General features: G+C 39.9%; 1 pseudogene; it reads left to right on the top strand.

The window, feature by feature from the left end:
• Window positions 1-829: 829 nt before the first annotated feature.
• Window positions 830-13513, top strand: LOC134623021 (phospholipid scramblase 2-like; annotated as a pseudogene).
• Window positions 13514-20351: the final 6838 nt, after the last annotated feature.

Raw genomic sequence — 20351 nt, 5'->3', positions numbered from 1 at the left:
ACCATTGTCTATAAACCTGTATAAGAACTGTATAGTAACTTCATTCTGTGACAGAAGAACAGACATGGTATTCCACATGCCTCTTGGAGCTGTTTCTTATATTTATATCATACATATTATTATAGCAGTATAGAACAGAATAGAATAGATCTTCTTTGTCACTGTTACAAGAACAATGAAACACAGTCTGGCATCTCTCCATTAGCAGCATGTAGATTTTTACATAAAAAAAAAAAACAGCTTTTCCCTGCCTACACAGGGAATGTATGTAATAACATAAGTATCTACAGAGATATGTACAAATTATATGTGCCATATAAGGAAGCAGGTGCAATGTAAGGAGCAAGTGATCAGTGCAATCAAAGGTGCAATGTGATTGGTGGTCGTGCACACTGAGTATGAGGTAGGACTAGAGGTAGGAATGCCGGTAGCTGTTATAATAAATACAGTTTATAAAGACAGGTAGGAATGTTGGTTGTATTATACTATAATAAATATGGTTTATAAATACAGTGTAATTATTATAGCAGACATATTATTATAGTATACATATTATTACTACTCTCTCAAACAACATCAGTCTTACTTTTTACTCTTCTTTAACTTCAGCGTTGTATAATCAAAAAGTCTTACAGTACACTCTGTGTGTATTTACTGTAGTGTCTGTGTTTCCTGAGGAGGAGGATCCGGCGAAGGTGGCTGTGATTTCTGGCATTTTGGCGCCCCCTGGTGGTCGGAGCTGCCCCAGTGTTTCACAGATCGCACCGCTCCTTCTCGTCTTCCTCCCGCATCTGCAGCGAGCGATAACAAGTTTAGACGTCCCTGGTGACGCCAGTCTCCTCTTCCCGCCCAGTGCACGAAAGCCCTCATCTTCACAGCTCAATGACCCGCCAAAGCCTTAGCCCACGTAAAATCCCGGAAAGGGGGAGGAGACTAGAGAGAAGTGGAGGGAGGCGTACAGCACAGCTGCAGCTAACAGGTTAAAGGAAGAGGACTGCAAGCTTCTGCTTTCCGACCACTTTCATTTCATTTCTTGTCGCTGGAACTTCAGTGAAAACAGCCACTGAGGTGAGATATTTTTGTGTGAGTATGTGCTGTTCCTCACCATATTTTAGCTCGAGTGTTTTTTTTCTTCTTCTTTCTTTTACTACGACGTAAAGACTGCTCACGAGGCAGGAGATGCTCGCGACCTTTACTTTAGGAAGCTGTAGGTGTTTTTCTCTTTAATGAGCTCTTATGGGAACCTGAGTGTACTTTAATGACGTCTAAAGGGGGAAAAAGAGCTCAATGCTGACATTTAGTGGCAGTTAGCTGCCAGTCTTGGGCTGACACGGGGCACACCCACTCCTTTTATTTTTATGATTTAGGTCTGAGATACTGTGCATCAGGGACAAAAGGGCCACGAGTTTGAACCCAACATTGTCAGGATTGTTTTGGACCTCTGGGCTGTGTCTGAATATTATCCGTGAAGCTTTGTGTCAGGATCCCAGACAAGGCACATTTACACACAACTTCGAGTTGCTCGCCTTGAACGCATGACCGATTGAAGTTAAAAATTCATGTTTGTGTTATTGTCGCTCTCTGCGCACCCTCCTCCAGTCCTGCTGGTTTCTATTACACTCACCCCTCCCCTTTTTTTCTCTTCTTCCCTTTATCCTTTCAGTTTTCCATAGAAACCGTGGGATTGCGTCGGGAAGTGACCTTATTTTTCTTCCTCCGCCCAGAAAAGCTCTGCACCATGTCTGCTCCTGGTACGTGCCTAGATTTCACATTTATGCTGACTTTTGTTTTTCATTTTTTTCTTTGGAAGAAAATATGAAGACGTAAGAGTGTTTTAAAAATGTGAGCAGTGTGGCGTACATTAATAGCTTTAACACTTTGTTTCCATTACGTCACGCTTTGTAAAATGCTAAAAGTTTTCTCACACTTGCCCCGTTAGCTTTCCACTAAACCCAACAGCCTGAATAATGAGCACACTGTCCAGCCCACACAGTAGACTCCTGGAGGTGGGGGATGTTTTTATTTTTTTTCTTCCCCAAGAAATTCCAGGAATACTTTCTTGAAAACACGTCAGAGTCTTTGGCCCAGCAGACTTCTCTCACTGAGTGGAAAAGGTGAAAGGTGCTATTGTTTGTGTATGCCAGGGCAGTGGGTGCACCCACACTTTTTTCTGTTTTTTTTAATGTGAAGTAAAGAGAGGGATGTTGAGCAAAGGCAGACCTCTAGCTTCACACTGTCTAACTTCCTTTTTTAACTTTCATTACACAGAAATGGCACAAGAGGTTGTTTTCTGTCTTAATTGTAGTCCACAAGGCTTTATTATATTCATCAGCCTTTGCCAGCAGACTCGTGACTAAATGGGCTTTTCCAGTCACCTGGTCTTGTTCGTTGTGGTTGTAACGACTCAAAAGAAAGTAGTGCTCCACTCATGAAAGTAAATCTTTTTGGAATTTTTCGGCCTTCAGACAACAATTCTAATGCCGAGACAGGAGGGGGGGAAAAAACACAAAACGTTGTCAACTTTGTATTTATCCTTACTGCTGAAAAGTGTGGGAATATCAAGTACGAACTGATTGAAAACATCATTTTATAGTTTACATGTATTCCTCACTGTTGACTGAGCCTGACCTGCACATAGGTGGTAAAGCAGTGAGGGGAGCATAAATAGAGTCTTTCTAAACGGGACAGAATCTGCATCAGTGATGGCGTCACTTCACTAGAAGGATCCTCCCGGGATCGAACCAGAGATCTTTTGCTTGTTAGGTGAATATGTAAACCAATATTAGTCATAATATTAAGTAAACATGGGGGGGGGGATCCTTCCTCTTTCCCAGGCAGAGTACTAGCTGTCATGTCCACCTCGTTTTTGAGTGTCTTTCTCTGGACAGGATTTAATTAATAATTTGATGGAGGAAAAATTTCAGGAATGTTTTTCTGAGTAGTTTCTCGCGTCTGGTTCTCCATCCCTGCCCCCGCCCTGTGCTTGTAGTGCTGTGAAGACACTCCGAGGGAGGATCTGCTTAGCTGAGCTCATGGTGCATTTTCACCCTTCCATAGAAGTCCAGAAGAAGGGGGGGGGGGACAAACCATAGGCCAGTGACCTTTAGAAGAATTAGACTCATGTGCTTCAGGTAATTGCAAGATGTGAATAAAAACCAGTTTGGCCAGTCTTGAGACCAAAATCCCTTACTGACATGCCATTTCATTTAAATGTGTATAGACCTTTTTGTTTAGTTTTTTTTTCCATTACCAGTATACTCGCTGTGATTCACATCAAAAAGCACATCTGTAAAGAAGATACAGTGCAGAAAAGCAGCTCATATATAACATTCAGAGAGAAACCCAACAGGCATGTGGGGGCTCTCGTCAGCAAAAATAAGCTGATCTAAATTTGATCTTTCTAAATTCTTTCTAAATTTTGTCCTGACTGCTGTTAGAAATCATCACAGCACACATACTTTCACATGACGGTCTGTCAGCAGGTGTGACTCAGGAGGCTCGTCACGTCATTTGTGTTAAGGCAGTGACTTTATGGTTTATGCTTCCTGTGTAGTAAAGTGAGCCATTAAGTAAACAATAATTTCTCTACGAGCAAAAATGTCTTCAGCTTCAGCTTCCTTTTTTTTTTCTTCTTTGGCCAGTTCACAACTTTCCCCAAATGAATATCTGGTAAAGGTAAATTTTGTTTTTGCGGGTCCCATCATAAACTAGAGCTGTTAACCAAAGTCAGTTTGTCATTTATATTTCTATATAGATTTATATATTTAAAATAAGCAGAAAACACTCATATTGGAAAAGACTGCAAACACGGGAAAGCGAGATTACAAAGCTGTGTTGACCTTAAAATGAATTTTCTGTGTGTCTCATTAATACATGAAGAGCCCCACTTTGATCCCAGGTGGAGACACACATCTCCTGGTGTAGTAAAAAAAGAAATCTGTCACACTGAAATATGTGGAGCTACTCTTTGTCAATAAGGGAGCCGCTGAAATTAACTTTAAATCACCATAGTAACCTTTGCTGTGCACATAACCTGGTCAGAAGCAGGTTATATGTCAGAGTTTTGGTTTAAAATGGGCTGGAAGTGGCACGTTTTTACTGATTCTTTTATTTACAGCACGTTGCAAGCGCGATACAGATTCTCTGCTGGCTACTACGTTTTGCACGAGCAGCTTGTAAAGCCGTATCTTGGCAAGATCGGGAATGAAGCGCAACTGTAAAGTTACAGCAGCTCACACTGCGCTTTGCAGTGTCAGAAAATGTATAAAAATTATTTGAGATCAGATTCTAATGTGTTGCTAAGTCTGTTTTACATGCATCCACATGTTTTTTATTAATTTATGGGATGTTAATGTTTATTATTAATTAAATGTGTAGCTGTCGTGTTAGGGGGGAAAAAACAAGAGCACCATGCAGTGTTTCAATAATTTTCTCAAATTAAAATGTTAATTTTTACTGCTCTGTTTACTAAATCGCAAAATCAACAAGTTTCTGCAGCTTTAATCTCTTTTATGTTTGTAACAGTGGTGAGTTTCACCATTAGATTTTTATTATCATCATCATTTGATAATGTCTCTGATTGGTGTAGGGGACGCTCACAAGGAGGCAGAAAGCCCGGCTTAATAGAGGAAGTTGATAACCATCATCGTGACATTGGGGTTTTAGGTCAAGCCGGCTTACACACAGTTCTCAGGGCTAAAGGAAACCGTCCTCAGTACAAGTATAAACGACCACCATGATGCATTAGACTTGTACTATTTAAATTTTTAAAGACTACATTTTCTGCCTCTCCACCACACCAGATTTCTTTTTTTTAATCTTGTCTGTTACCAAAAAAATTGAATGGCAGCAGCAGTCCTATGATAGTGAAACTATTAACATTTTTCTTTAACCTTTATTCTTGGAAGCAGGATAAGGTAAGCCGGAAGGTGGTTAATAAAATTCGGCATTGATTTTCCATTATCTCTGACGTTTCACATTTTACAGTGGGGCTTAAATGCTGTGTGTTCTAAATGAGGTCTGTACTATGGAACGAGACATGCGTGCGTGTGTGTGCACGACTGTAGTAGTGAGGGATGTGTCTTTTTACACACCAAAGACCGATCGGTCAATGCTGTATAATTTTGACCAATGTTGTTGTCGTTATGAAGTGAGAATGATCACATTTTTGCATTTTAAACAAGGACATTACAAAACCATTTAACTCAGTTTAGACTTTATTGGCATAACATATGATCATAAGGACAGCTGTGTTCCAGTGGACCTTGCAGTTTATCTGATAACAGCATTTTACACATTCATAAAAGTAAGCAATCCCCAGTTATTCATTGTTATGAATCTTGTGAAAGTGAGTCCCATAGCACACAACAGAGGTGCAACTGGCCCTGTGTAAAGTCTTATGGCCCCTCGTGGCATTCTCCAGGGCAGCCACAGAGTAGGCTGCCTGCTAGCCTCTTGAGACTAGTGTGCACTTATGGTTCTGTTAATTTAGCACAAAAGCTGCTTTAAATAAGATGCAAACACTCTGAGAGACAAAGTTACATATCCCTGTGCTGACGGTGTTCGTTCTTCCTAACTGAAATCCTCATTTAATGTAAGAATCTTCAGTTCCTGTCCAAAAAAATCCCCAAATCTCACTGTTTTCACATCACATATTCAGTTTTTCCACCATGGAAACGCTGACAATTGGTTTCCACCATATCATGGTTCCAGTTTTTCCAGTATAGGTAGGTTATTACTGCTGTGTTGCAATCACCGGCTAATTAGCTCTGCCCTGTCTACTAAAAAAAAAAAAAAAAAAAAAAGGGGCGGATGATTCACAGCGTGCGCACACCCACACTCACACTCAGCAGAGAGCAGCTGCTTCTAGCGAGACACTCGGCGATCACTCTCAGCTTCTGTCTCTGCTCTGACTGGAAGGTAAGAACCTGGAGACGACCAGCCGTGGTCAACACAGCTGGTCTTAAATCCTAAACAGGAGCTTCAGGCTTTTGAGTCTTATATAATTTTTATGTGTGTATATTTATATTATCATTCATACTCAGAGTTGATGGTTTCTTTTAGTTTTTTGTGCCTTATCTTACATATTACGGCTTTATTTATTTTCCTTGTATTTTTTGGTTGTTTTAGGGTAAAAATTGAGCTCTGCTTTCTAAAGTTTGACTGTCATAGTTTGTACAGCAACAACCGAGCTCATGTATTCAAATTCAGTCAAATCAGACTGTCGGTGTATCTGAACAGGCTTTGATTGTGTCTATTTTTTTCCCCCCCTCCAGTTTACCCAGGTGCTCCAAACCAGCCACCCTATCCCATGTCTCAGCCCGGCGGAGCACCGTATCCAGTTCCTCCTGGATATGGAGATCCCAGTCAAGCCCCTCCACCGGGCTTCAACATGGGCTATTCAGGACAACCTGCGGTCATGTACCAGCCAGCACCCACAGGGCCAGCTCCAGGCCCTGAATACGGTGGCCCACCAGCGGGGATTTCACCAGCTCCTGGAGGTCCAGCAGTCCCCGTTGGTGTCCCACCTGGACTCGAGTATCTCACACAGGTAGGGCAGAGAAAGGTTAAACCAGCACAGTTTGTTTTGTTTTGTTTTATACGCTGTCCTGTCCAGCAGCTTTTGGACACAATTATGATCTGAATGCACTTTTGTGCCAAACATATTTTGCTTTTCCAAGATGAGCTCTGGAAATTCACTGTAGGCTCCACTTCTTCATGTCTTTCTTTTATCTATCTAGTTATTCGTTCCTATTAGTGTTATATCAGGCATTACATTGTATGTTTAGTATTACAATATCCAAGCTGACAGGCAGATTAAAAAAAAAAAGTCAGTGCAATCAGGTGATTTTTGAGAGCTATGATTGGTTCCAGTGTCTTCTTAAATGTCACATATTTTTTTTATCACGAACTCTAAGTAAACTTTCTAACAATGACCGATGACTCATTTAATCCTCCCATTTTACTTGGATTTTGTATGAACCTGAAAAGCTGCTGGCCATGGGCGTAACCCGACACAGTTCCTGGATCTGTTGCATGCCAAGTAGTAAGAGAAAAGGTCACATGTTTAAGACTGTAGTGGGTAAAAGTAGCATTTTGTAGTTCTGTTGGCTCACCATTGAAATACTTGCAGTTTGCTGCACTTTTTGGTGATCATTAATCTCATTTAGGATTTGGAAATGTGTGACACTAAAGTCAGTTTCCTTTTTAAAACAATAGGCGAGGTCAGTCCCATTGGCCTTTTGAACCCCGTTAAAGATCACATTCAACATTGTTCTCTTATAAAAGAAGGTATTTTTCTTTAACCGGCAGTCTTTTGCATTGCAAATGCCTCATACGTGCTTTTAATTGTTTTTAGAAGAAAGAGACTTTCAGATTGCAGGATGTGCCACAGAGTTGCCTCATTTTTCAGTTTGCTGTCTCTCCTTCGGTTTTAGATTGACCAGATCCTGATCCATCAGAAAGTCGAACTCCTGGAAGGTGAGGCGCGCATCTTGTTCAACACAAAATATTTAATCCTTCAGCAGCTCATAAGCAGCTGTGTGTGAGGTTTAAAGCCTCTCAAGATGAATACGAATCGAAGAAAAATGATATCTGCCCTTGAAATTCCTTACTTATCTTTACTTCATTTCTCACCGTTTTCCCTTCTCTTCTCCCAACCACGCCCAGCATTCATCGGTTTTGAGACAAACAACCAGTATGAAATAAAAAACAGTCTGGGTCAGAAGATCTACAAAGCCAAAGAGAAGAATGACTGCTGCACCAGGAACTGTTGCGGCTCTCTGCGCAGCTTCGACATGAAAATCAAGGACAACATGGACAGGGAGGTCATCCGTCTCATCAGGCCTTTCCGCTGCGTCTCCTGCTGGTGTCCCTGCTGCCTGCAAGAGGTCTGTCCACTCTAATGTTTCTGTGTTTGAGTAGAAGTGACTTGGCTAGTGTTGAAAGAGGTTAAAGGAGTCATATTGCATTCATTTACCACACCTAGACCAATATTGTTCCTGGTCAAAAGCATTTTCGGTGTGAAATCTGAGTACTCATCCATCATATCTGGATTATTGTATTTGACCTAGATGTGCCGGTTAATGTTTAGCTATAGTAAATATCTGAAGAGACTCTGATAGGGAAGAATAAACTCTTTACTTTCAGTAGCACTCTGTTCGTAGTTTATGTTAAGACATACCTAATCACTTTTTTGATTAAATAAAGATAGATACAAAAGTTAGATCAGATAAAGACAAATAAATAAAGACATTACAGTTTTATAAGTGGCAATGAAATTTTTTTTAATGTAATGTAGAAATTAAAGGAAAAATCTGAAGATTTTAAGAGAAACGCGAGCTCTGTAGTTTATTTTGTGACACTTATACTTACCACAGCTCATCTCCTGTTCAGGATTTACTTCTAGTCTTCAGGAATGTTTTTAGTGGAGCTGCTATACAAGTCTGATTTATTCCCCTGCCTCTCTAAACCCTGCTGGATTTAAAATAGTTTTTTGGGGTGGGAAGTGGGCTAATTTACTGCTGATTGGTCCAGGTGACCAAAGAAACTGAGTTATCAGTGTGCTCTGTCCTGGAACCAACTGCATGCAGATTAATGTTCTCTGCATTGACAGTCGACTGGAGCTGCAGACCCTGCCTGTATCATGTGAAATTGGAGTCAGTTTGACAAGGACACTGGTATTTGCTTTTTATGCAAGTTTGAGTTTTATGGTGAAATGTACAGAGTGCACAGTGTAAGCAGTTAAAAGGAGGCTTCCAGTGAGCAGTCAAAAAATTAACAGCTACTAACCGGAGTCCATCCAGGCATGCTCAAGAAGATGGTCTTGAGGCCAAATTTAGAATCAGGGAAAGCTTTTGATTCAAGAGCTTTGTGATCACCCATTAAACGCTGTTCTACAGCCTGTTTAGAACATCAAATTCAAATTTTATTATCAACAGACTTTGATTATTAAATTGTCAGTGTGTTTACCACCTTGTTCTGCTCTTCATCCTTCACATTTTCAAAAGCTGTCCAGAGGGTCAGATCTGAGTCTTTGCCAGGACGATTCTGCCCTCCAAGACATTTGAATTCACCATAGTCTAGCTTCTGTGCACTCCCTTTTGGTGTGTCATGTGATATTTTTTATTTTTTTTATTTTTTGTAGTGCATGTTATAGTGCATGTAACTTGACATTTGATACTGCTACTTACAGCCAGACTGGAAGAAAACCATAGTCCTGTGTTTAAAGTAATAAATAATTGTTAGTCCTTTCTCATGTAAAATACAGAGGCCTATCAGTTCTTCGTTCTTCATAACAACCTGCAGCCTCACAGTGCCAGTGGCTCATACTTTTGCCTTTCCTCTCTTTGTCTTGAGTTACTGTTGCTGAGTGGTTGCTGCTGACCGGTGTTTCAGTGCCTTTGTGTGCCACTCTGCTCAGGCAGGGGTTTGTTAAGACCATGAATGGCCCTTTGTCTGTCCAAACTATCTCCTAGAAACCCTGATCCTTTGCCATCCGTCCACTGAGACCTTTTTCTCTTTGCCCCTGTGTAATCACATCGTTAGCGGTCTGTCTACAGAACGTTCCCAATGGCACGAATCCGAGAAGATATCCAATCATACTGCAGCTCTCTGTTTACTGCCCAGACAGGAACCATGTGAGATGCATTCCCTTTGTTTACATGGTTTAACAATCAAGCAGTCAGCCTCGCTTATCATTCCTGCTGTCCAGCGTGACACCGCGTGACGTTTTATTTATAGCTGTCAGTGTCCAGGAAAGAGAGCAAACCAAGCTCTGTGAAATAGTGTCTCATTACAAAATTAGAAAGCTATGTGTCTAACTAACTATGTGACCAACAGATGGAGGTCCAGGCTCCACCGGGGACCACCATAGGGTACGTCAAACAGGACTGGCACCCTTTCCTGCCAAAGTTTTCCATCCAGGGAGCAAACAAGGAGACACTGATGAGACTGGAGGGGCCTTGCTTTGCCTGCAACTGCTGTGGAGATGTCAACTTTGAGGTGAGCTCAGAGGGTCGTTGTTTGTGGGAGAAACTGAACTCTAAGTAAATTTCATCCATCAGCCAACAGTGATTTGTTACAGATCCACTCAGGTAATCTAAACAGGATTGGTAACAGTCACAGAGATGTTGATGATGATTTTAATTAACTCAAAGGAATAGTTGATAGTTTGGGAAAACACTTTCTATTCACTTTATTGTAGAGTTTAACGAAAAGGTTGATACGACTCTTATCTGTCCATAAAATAAGAAGGTACACCTTGAAGTCAGGCTACTATCCAGCCTGTGCAATGAAAAAATTAAATCTTCCTATTAGTCTCACTTCCTGGTTCCCCACATGACATCCTGCACATATTACTTGAGAATTGACATGATACAACTACTGGCTGCAAGTAGTGATTAGACGCAGGAGGCATGCAGGGGAAATGCAATTGTAGGCAGGCTAAAGCAGCTTAAACAGCAGATCAGGTCAGCTGATCTGCCAGGATTGCAGCAGAGCCTGATTTTTGTTATCTGTTTGCACAAAGATTGTGCTTAGATCTTCTTGTGTCTTGGTGAACTTGCTTGTCAGTATTTTCTCCCACTTGTCCAGTTACTTTTCCAACACTTAAGAGCATCCATGACTCTAATTTTTCCCATTATTTAAACCAAGTGAATGATCCTCAGTGTTGCTGGTGGTCAGACTGTGTTACCTTTCATACAGAACCAAGAAAGCTGTTTTATCTCCTGATAAGTGCATATTAAGCTCATATTTCTCAGCAAGAAGGCAAGAAAAATGTGAAGAAATCATCAGCCTTGCTGCTGATGTTTCCAGCGTTTAAAGGGAGCAAATGCGACAGGATTAACAACTTGTGACGAACGCTGGTATTGTTATTGTTTTGCAGCTGAAGGGGAAAGATGGCGACACACCCATTGGTCGCATCAGCAAGCAGTGGAGCGGCCTTTTGAAGGAAGTTTTTCACTGACACAGATAATTTTGGCATCCAGTTCCCGCTGGACTTGGACGTGAAGATGAAAGCTGTGCTGATGGGCGCCTGCTTCCTCATTGTAAGTACCCAATCTAGAAGAACATCGTTGATTTTGAAATATGTGGTGTGTTTCTTAATAAAATAATTTAATACTTTTGACGTTGCTCTGCAGGATTTCATGTTCTTTGAGAAAGTCGGAGAGGCCAACCAGCGCAGCAGTGTGTTTTCATAACAGAGGAAAAAGGAAACGTGGGGGGGACGGCCTGCGATGAAGGTGTTTTCCTGTTATGTAACATTTGTCATTTTTTTGTTCATTTGTTACCAGTCCCATAATCTGTTTATATACACATAAAACTCATTGTGAGTGAATAAACTCTTGATTAAATTTAAAACTTTGAATCTCTCCAAAGTCAAAGACTGAAGTTTTCAGTGTCTCTGTAAAGTCTGTAGATGTTTCGCCTCTTTTTAAGCACATCACTGTATTCATAGCAAACACTTTACGCTATCAAAAAAAGTTAAACTTAGAAACAGGTGTGGACACGCATCCTTTTGAATGTGTTTTTGCTGCACTTGTGTTCACGTTTCATTTCTTTCTTCTTTTTTGTCACCATCAGTTTGTCTTTTATTGTTAGTAATTTTATGTGCTTGCTCGAGCTTTATAAAGAGATAACAGTATATCTAGTATAAGTGCAATACTGTTTTGTAGAAGATGTATTCATTGCTCTGCCTTCATTTATCCAGTTAAATGGTGGCAGCGTCGGTCTGTCAGTCCATTGCTTTGGTATGATGATCATCATATTTTGTGTACAGATATTTTTGTTTTAAAAGTTAGCTTTTCTTTTTTACTTTGGTGTATGCTCTACCAAACCTATTACATTCCTTTGAGCCTCCACTGTAGGCTGTATTTAGTGTTAATCAGCAAGTGTTGGCATGCAAAACACACTAAGATATGATGCTTGACATGGTAAGCCTCAAACCTGCCTTGGCTTCATTATATCAATGTCACTGTGAATATCTTAGCATAAGCATTTGGCGCTAACCACTTGTGGGCCAGAGTTCCACTACACAGAGCCACTAGCACAGCTTTTAATCTTTTTGAAACTTATCAGAAGCCATATAGAAAACTTCAAAGTTAGCTACGGTAATCCTGCTCTGGTTATTTAGCTCAGGGTGGCATCTGTGCAAATGTTAGCGTGTAAATACACTGAAGTGCAATTGCGGATATGCTAATCATTAAATTTGCTTGACATTATTTGTATCATCCATGTAAATAGTTTATCTTTAGGCTCAGTTTGGGCTAAATGCTAACTACAGCCAGGAAGTGCATCACCCTAAGTCTTTTTGTCATTAACTAAAGCTTATGGGAAACATTTAGCCACAGTAAACTGGCTGTTAGCATTTAGCCCACATAAGGAAGTGACATCGTACTAGCATGTAGACATGCTAACTTAGATGGTTGACATGACAAAGATCTTAACTACTAAACAACCTGTTGTTAACATGTGCCACTGTTGAGGTTTTAGCATTTAGCCCAAAGCTCTACTGTGCCTACGTACAGACAGTACCTGCCTTGTCCTAATTTTGCAGTTAGTTGACCGCCTTAAAAAAATTCTGAACGAGTTAGCCGCTGTCACTTGTTTAGGGATGCGTTGCCTTTATTAGTGTGAAGTTGTGAATCACACATTTTTACCAAAGTGCACTCTTTCTATTCAGCAACATGTCTTCAGCCACGGTGCATGATGCAAAGCTGTTGCACAGGCTTTACTCTAAATGTTCCTGTGCTCCCTTTATGGAGTTTGGTGGTTGCCTCTGCCTCCACTGGTGACACCATCCAGTTTCCTTCACATACCACTGTGTTTGAACATGTGCCTGCGTAATGACATAGGGGAGAGAGAAAATGCAGGTTAAGGGTTCGAGGGAAAAATTTAAAAGCAGATGTTAGGTTAGTGAGCATTGATCTGGCCTCAGAATGGTTGGAAAACCCCACAGGCAAAACTTGCATGAAACACTGTGTAGTTTCTAAGTCCCTGAAAAGAGTTGGTGCAATTATTACTGCTGGTACAGAGAAACAGAGAGGAGACCGGAATCTTAACTGAATCAATTGACTTGCTTTTTTATTTGGTTGCTTCGCTCTACAGTGTTTGATAGAAGAAAGGTTAATGTTGCACTTCTGTGTTTAATAATCACTCTTGTTCTGGGCACGCCTCCAGCGTGAGACCTGGTTGCCACAAGTGCTTTCAAATCCAGCTAGCTGTTTGCCATCACCAACCAAATGTATTGTATGTGCATGAATAAATATATGTATATGTTGAGTGGCCAGTACTAACCAAAGCATGTACAGTTGATTTAAGTTGCGCACTCACAGTTTACTGTTCCTCTGGATGCTTTTTTTCTATCATATATGTGCAGCTGGGAGGGGCTGCAACATGTTTCCTGTGTTTTTAATCAAAAATGTTTTGTAACACTTTTCTTGTGATTGGACATTTTTACATATACAAGCAACAATGTATTTCTCAAATAAACAAATGCAACGATAAGCCTTTATTAAAAGCACAGTCGTCTCTTGTTTTTCTGCCCAAGTGATTTCGCGGGAAAATCTGGGGAAGGTGCTCTGTAGACGGCCTAAATGTGGACCATCTGGTTGCACTTGGAAAAAATGAGCTTCGGGAAATCTAGTCCCTCATGCTCCGCCTCAAAATGAGCTCCATTCAAATCGTGCTTTAGCCAATTTTCTTTTTTTAACTGTTGAATGGCATCCTCACTTCAATCTGAACTTTCTGTACTATTTGCCAGAAAGTTATTTATATCCATGCCCTTGTTCAGAAGCATGAGTGGAAGACAACCGCAGTGCCACTGGGTTAGATACCAAATCTTAGTGCTCCATCTCCTGGGAGCATGTGAGATGTTCATGTATAGTATTTCAGAACATGTCTGCACATGTCCATCCCACAGGAACACTGAGGCATGGCTTTGGAGTTTGTTTTCATAGATGATCACCTAATACTTTACCTGCTATTGCTGTGCAAATATTTAAACCAGTTGTAGCGTGTCTGTGTACACAGGGTCAGTCTTAGCAGGCAGTAGGACAAGGGTCACAGCCTCTCTTAGAGAACTAAAGAGCCACAGAGCTGAGATCCTGAGTTCAGACCACCAGAGATCAGTTTTATTTAACAAAGTTTCTACAACAATATGTACAAATGTATTAAAACAGAAAACCTATGTGCAAAAGACGTGCTATTTAAAACCACATCATGTCATCTTTCTTCTAAGCTGTTTTAAAAATATTAGTCAGTTTTGTCTTCATCCACCTATATTGTTTTGAGTTCCCTTGATGGCCATTTATATTTTACATGTATAAAATGGATTCCTATGGCTTATATTTTATCATTAGCTTCAAAAAACAGATGTAGGCAAGTGGGATTTTTTTTTATTCTTTATTTGATGGTCTGACCTTTAGTTGTTGTTCAGCTGGCACTGGGTTCCAGTCATTTCATTGAAGTGCTTTATGAACCTCCTCTGTGGTCACGCCATGTACCGCCTCCATAACCTGGTCAGAGAAATGAAAACGGCAGACAGTGAGCAGGAAAACTGGAATTACTACCAACCAGACAAGCTGTAGTTTACATCAGTGTAAATATGGCCGCAATTTGTTCTTCTTTCTGTCTTTTATGGTGTTCAGTACATATACAGGACAGAAGATGGATGTAAACAGGGTGATGTCATCTGTTGGTTTACGCTGTCACCATCTTGGTTGCAAAAAAGCTGAAGTGGTGAGGAAGGCAGGTTGCAAAACCGTTGCTTAATGGCAATGTGAGTAACCTGTGACTGACAAATTAGCCGATGAACGTGTGTTTTTATACAACAGATAATTCTCAGTTTTGAAATAGAATTTGACCAAGGCACAATTTTTATTCAATATGACTCTCAAATGACTTACTATGACTTACTGAGCCTATAAACTCAGGAGCAAAGTGTTTGCTCACAGGAAGCTGTGTCCCCATACCCTACTATATGACTGGAACTCGTTTTGCAACCACAGCTACCGCCATCTGTTGGCTTTCAGATAGAATGCAGATTTGAGTCACTTCCACATTGGCTTCATTTGTTTTCAAAGTGGAAGCTAGCTAGTGGAAGCTTATACTGTCTGTGGTTCAGTAATAGCCAGAAAAGGGTTTTTGCACAACATATGATGTTACAGTGATGTTGACCTTTGATTTTTTTGGTTATAAAAGTTTTTCTTTTTTATAACATATGACATTTTTCCGTTGAGCACTTGTTTCCCTACAGGTGTTTCACAAAATTTGCATGAACAGGAGGCCTGACCTTCACTTTGGATCTAAATAATTTCTGTTTAACCACTATAAAGGCATACAAATCATGTTGATCTGTAAGAATCTCATCACTTCCCTGTGCAATGAGTCCCTCTCTTGCGTTCTGGGGCATTTTCTCCCGTTCTCTTACATTCACACTGCAGGTCTTAATGCTCAATTCCGATTTTTTGATCAAATCCGATTTTTTTGTCTGCTTGTTCACACTACAAATAAAATGCGACAGCAAACGCGCTCTAGTGTGAACGCTCAAAGCGGCCCGCATGCGCAAAAGAAGATGTCACACACAACGCGCTCTGTTTAGACCCAGAGCAAACAATATTGTTTGACTGATGGCCCTTAATATAAAGACTTCGGACTTTACGTTTCTCAATTTTTGCTTTAAGTTATTTTGTTATTTACATAATAATGTAGATAACCTAATAATTATCCTTATTGCTGTTTTAGAGAGGAGCGGTGCTTCAAAGGATAGTTGCAGATTTCGGTCAGAATCTGCAGATTATACAGTACAAATAAAATGTTCACGTTTCTCCAACGTTGTCTTCCCAACAGTTTCACTAACATCTACACTGGATGGCCAGGAAGCGTTCGCGATGTCTTCTCGGGCGTTTCTCCGGCGCTGATAATTGGCGTCTGTCTTGTGTCAGTGACATAAAAGACGGATTTAATGCGACATGACCGTTCAAACAGCAGTCGCTTTCTAAAACATCGGATATGTATCGGATTCAGTATGTTGCAAAAAGCAGTTTCACCCTGGTTCGTATATTCGTCAGGCTTCCAGAAAGAACACCGGGACTCAGTAGTCAATTAACAATACTTTTATTAATACACACTTATTGATTATACCTTCTAGAAGGGAGATGTACAGAACCCCGGACTTTCTCTGCAGATCTCAACTCCTTTGTCTGTTACATGCAGTTTTGTATAAGTGACCCCCCTTCTAATCCCTCTACGAGGTGCCATAAAACTAAGCACTATGTTTACATGTTTGTGTGTGTGCGAGCACGTGAATGCCTACATGTGCGCGTTCCCGCGTGTCTATGTGAGTGCTCGTGAGTGACTATGTGCGCATACCTATGTGCATGTGTGTGCACGTGAGTGAGTGTGCATGTGGATGTGGGTGCGTAAGAATTAAAGCACTATAGGTGTGTGTGTCTCTATGTAGTGACTCCCCGGAGGTCATAAAACCCCATCTCCGTTCCAGACCACACTGTAAAATATAACTTGTTGTTTCAACTTAAAAATATCAGGTACAGGGCTGCCTTAAAATTTTAAGTTAAGTCAAGAAATAGAGTTTGTTCTTATAACACAACCAATTGTTATCTTAATGAAAAATCACATGTTGTCTAAACTTTTGTCTTAGTTTAGTTGGCTGAGATTTGTTAGTCAGTTCAACTCCTTTAATTGTCATTTTTACTTGGGAAAACCCTTTAAGCTAAATTAAAATAATCTATTGTTTAAACTCTTGTCCTAGTTCAGTTGACTTGGGTTTTTTAGTTAATTCAAATACTTTAGTAGTTCTTTTAACTTAGGAATCTATTTTAGCTTAACTAACATAATCTGTTAGCTAAGTTGATTTAAGTTTATTAATTAACTGAGCTCCTTAAGGTAGCTGAGTGAACTTGTGAATCAGTTTCATTTTAATTATCAGAGTTGATTGACTGGATGTAAAGAAAAATGTGTATTGAACATCTTAAGTTTTGTTTTGTTTTTTTTGGCTTTCTAACATCCATTTCAGCAAAACTACCTGTTAGGTTTATCTTAGAGCTCAGGTTTAAATATCTACATTCCTTTAAATTAATTTTCTGTTGTTTACAGAAAAAAACAAACCCACACATTCCATTAAAGTGTATCTGATCATTTCATACAGAAAGTTTGTTTTAAGAACATGACAAGACAATTACTCATGAGCACCCAACATTCACCATTTATTGTGCCATCTTAGTCATCTGAGAAACAGAAAAATCAGTTACGTAGCTCATCTTTCTCACAATCCATCAAAACTCAAAGGCTGCTCCCTGTGAAACAATAAATTTGAACTTGGTCTTGAGCCCAGTTTGGGTGAAGATTAAATTCTGACCAATACTCTAGGAGCAGTAGTGATTCTTGTGAAGTAACAACATAAAGTCTGCATTAATGTAATGTATCAATGGGACACTTGCTATTTTAGAAAAGTTATTCTTTACATTTGCAAAATTTTTAAACTTCATTGTGCTCAGTCACACCTGTTAGCATAAAACGTGAAATATTAAAATAGTACAAAACCTTTGATAAGTGACAGTAAAGATCAGTTTATAACAACTAAGACATCAAACTCTTGTATTTGTCTTCGTTTACAATTGCAACAAATTCCACAGAACCAATATCTCTGAAAATGAGTGCATGCTTCTGAAACATTTGATAATATGAATATTTCAGAAACATTAGTTTGAGTCTGCTCAATTGCAAAACAAAGGAAAAACTACTGACTTGCATGAGATAAGCATCTGCAGAGTCCACCATTATATTGTTGTTCACATAAGTTTCTTAAACCATGAACAAATGAGTGATTGTCTAATCTGGAATGTAAAGTGTAGTCATTTAGTGACATACAAAAGTGAGAATGAGAACTTGCAAGAATAAAAAAACAAACAGTAAAATAAAAACTGTCCTTAACACTAAGGATCATACAATTACAGTTCTGCATGGCTTTCTGCAAGAGTCTGTTTCTTAGACCATGCACTAGTGAGACGCACTGCCTTCCACCAATGTTCATTAGGATGTTCTGAATGACTTCAAAGATGTCCTTAAGTTCCTTTGGATAGTGTATGTTGAGGGCAAAAAGAAGACCCATCAGCATGGAAATGGCACTTGAGACATCCCTCAGATTAGACAGGATTACTGCCGCCTCAAGGACAACCAACACATCGATGTCTTCTTCTTTCACCATCGCAATGCCAACTTTCATCCTCTTAGAAAACGTGTCTTCAATACCTGTCGGCTATAAAAGGGTTCAAAGACAAAAAATAAAATAAAATTACACAATTACAATTACACAATATCCCTTGTGCTTAAGAATTCATGTCTTTCCAAAGAAGAGCCATACTGATGCTTTGGATGATGGTGATTGGCTTTGGGTAACACTTATTAGTTGTTAAAGTTTTTTCAGAATGAGATATGCATCCCCATGTTACAAATCCATTTCTTGCTTTAAACAAAGACCATGTTCATAAATAACTGAGCATGTCTTCAATTGCAGAATTCAAACAATTTTCAATTTAAATGGTAAATGGCCTGTATTTGTATAGTGCTTTACTAGTCCCCTAAGGACTCCAAAGCGCTTTACACATTCAGTCATTCACACACATGGGTGGATGACTGAATCGTGGCTCAAGAGTTGACAGTTCGTCTTATAATCGGAAGGTTGCCGGTTCGAGCCCCGGCTCCGACAGTTTCAGTCGTTGTGTCCTTGGGCAAGACACTTCACCTGTTGCCTACTGGTGGTGGTCAGAGGGCCCGGTGGTGCCAGTGTCCGGCAGCCTCGCCTCTGTCAGTGCGCCCCAGGGCGGCTGTGGCTACAATGTAGCTTGCCATCATCAGTGTGTGTGAATTTAAATCTATTTATGCTAAATATTGGCTGTGCTCTAAACCAAATCTGGCTGAGAATACATGAAATGTGCAAACTGCAGCTACACTACAGGATCAGATTATGGCTCCATAGACAATGCTTCTTTAATCAGTTTATTGATTAAAGTTTATGTTTTTCCCCCTATATTAACAGCATGAAAAAAGAGCATATAAACATGGCTGAACAGGTTGCATAATTGGCACTGAATATCAACATCCACCTTCACCCAGCTGCCCAATCACACTGGTCCAGTAACCTTTAATTGCTTACCCTGTCTACACAGTCTCTTTTCCAGGGTCCAGGACATTTCACCAAAGTATTGCCCCCCACAGCTGTAGCAGCCACTGCAGCCCCTTAAATATCCTAATATCTCTGCCATTACAATATACAATGTGAGAAATCAAACGTAAAGCTGAAGTGAACAGTACAGCAGCGAAATGTCAAAGACCCTGGTGAAGACATGAATAAACACAAGACACTAATAATATCAATGCTAGCTTGCCAGTTAGTTTCTCCTAAAAGCCAGACCAAATCCAGTGTCAAAGATCTTGTAATAATACATTTGGTGAGGAAAAGTACACATGTTATCATGTGGCATCTATTGTTTCATAGATGCCACATGTTTAATTTAAAATCCACTGTGGTGCTGTCATTATTAAATTTACTAAAAGAAACAATGCTAACCTTCACAGTCTTGAAAGTGTGTGAGGGATCTTCCTTTAGAAAATGAGGTCCTCTGTCCTCTTCCTTTGTGTAGGGTTCTGGTCAAAGAAGTCAAAAAGAAAACAAAAACACTTTTTAAACAGTGTTTATGAAGCATGTAGAAAGCTCCAAATTCGCAGCGTTTTGATACATAATTCCATCAATATATGATTATCATTGGAGATTTTGAATCAGGCTTATCAGGACATTCAAGTAGAATATGATATCCAATCTACCACCAATATACATAGATTCTGTAAAAGTTACCACACTAAATGTCCGGTTGTGAAATATGATCACAGACTTTACTTATCAGCTTTCTTTCAATGAGTTCATCAGTTGAACTGGATAACCTAAAACTTAAACAAAGGAGAACATTTCACAGTTGAACACTTACATCATCATCGAAGCATTTTATGAGCCTAGTTAGCCCTCCTATGCCGCTCTTGATTTTGTACAGCTCCACGAACCTCTCCATAATGGTCAAGCACAGCAAAAAGGAACCCTTTCAGGTCAACAGATGTAAGACGGGCAAATTCTGCTTCAACCTGAGCAATAGAAGAAGAGGGGTGGAGAGTACAGGCAGAATAAAAAAAGATTCTTTGAGACCCAAATTTAAGCAAACGGTCATCTGAGGCCCATTAGAGAAAACACAAACACACAAAAGCAAACAAACAAAAAGATGCACTTTACCTGCCGTTCAGCAAACAAGGAAGTTCAAAGAACAATAAGCTCTGTCTTGAAG

Source organism: Pelmatolapia mariae, unplaced genomic scaffold, assembly GCF_036321145.2.
Source record: "Pelmatolapia mariae isolate MD_Pm_ZW unplaced genomic scaffold, Pm_UMD_F_2 NODE_ptg000353l+_length_25520_cov_1, whole genome shotgun sequence".
Lineage (NCBI taxonomy): Eukaryota > Metazoa > Chordata > Actinopteri > Cichliformes > Cichlidae > Pelmatolapia > Pelmatolapia mariae.
The sequence above is the reverse complement of the archived record's forward strand: the minus strand, read 5'-3'. Positions and strand labels throughout refer to the sequence as shown.